Here is a 1,417-nt window from a genome sequence, read left to right as displayed (position 1 = left end):
AACTGCAGACATTTCGTTTCGCTGAAGGGGATGAGGGGGGAGGTGCTATAGGTGCTGGGGGTATTGGATAAGGATAAGAGGAAGAGTTTATGCAGTAGGGGGTAGGGGGGGGGAGAGGGCTCGCCCCCCCCTTATTTTTGGACGCGGCTTTTGCCTTAGAAAGCTTTTATTTCCGGTAAATCATAAGTTTGCTGAACATAATACGCCAAGAGTAATGATTTCGTATGTGGAGGTAAGGTTTTCTGTCTGCTGCGGTGGATGTATGCGCTTTATATATTTGAATATATACATATGATTTATGTATATATATATATATATATATATATATATATATATATATATATATATATATATATATATATATATTATTTATGTATATGTGTATATTATGTACAGTATATGCTTAGTATTTATATATATTATATATAATATACAATTACATATATATATTTATAGATATTGTATATATATATATATATATATATATATATATATATATATATACATATATATATATATATATATATATATATATATATATATATATATATATATATATATATATATTATTTATTTCACAATCCCTCCCTGACTTCTACAAACATAATTCACCTAACTTTTCAGTACAACTCTAGAAATATTAATAGATGAACTTTCTTGCCCCCAACAGTGCGGAATTTCAACATACATCCTGCCCCTCGCCCACAGCAAAAGACCATAGACTTCTGGTCTTCAAGGTCCTTGTTGGAAAGATAAGGACGTCTAAAGGCGATTCACACCCTGGAGAGTGTTGCTCCGAAGTTGACAATGCATACATACCAAACTGGTATATGAAGAATGACAAAAGAGATTACTGTCTGGAGTACATAATCGAGATGTAAAACGGAAGTATACGTATATGCACTTATTTCAGGAGATTGTAATCTAATTTTTCTGCTGTTGCCATTCCATTCGTTTCTGGATTTTTTTTTTCTTTTGCTCATAAGGTATTCTTTTATTTCTCTTATTGTTGTTACATTCCTACATTTTATAAGCATTTTAAGAGAAATAAAGTTTTGAATAATGACCAATCTTTTATGTAATCCATTTATAGATGTCTTTTTTTTCTTGAGAAACAACACTCGCTACAATAGTCGAGCTCTTCAGTAGTACTTTTCTTTCAGACTACATGGATAAAAGACTTCTGCATACAAAACTTCCATTTCACAACTTCCTAAAAATTTATTGATGAAAATATCAGTAAAGGAAATTGTCTAGAAAATGAGAAGACTAGAAAAAAAAAATACTGATTTCGATCATTTCCATAATTTGGAGATTCAACAAGTTATGAACTAATTGCTCCATTTCTGAAATTCTAAATAAAAAAAATGTATATTTGTTCAGAAGCGAAAGATATTTACTCATATTATATTAAGCT

The sequence above is a fragment of the Palaemon carinicauda genome, chromosome 5, assembly GCF_036898095.1.
Source record: "Palaemon carinicauda isolate YSFRI2023 chromosome 5, ASM3689809v2, whole genome shotgun sequence".
Classification (NCBI taxonomy): Eukaryota; Metazoa; Arthropoda; class Malacostraca; order Decapoda; family Palaemonidae; genus Palaemon; species Palaemon carinicauda.
Note: the sequence above shows the minus strand (reverse complement) of the source record.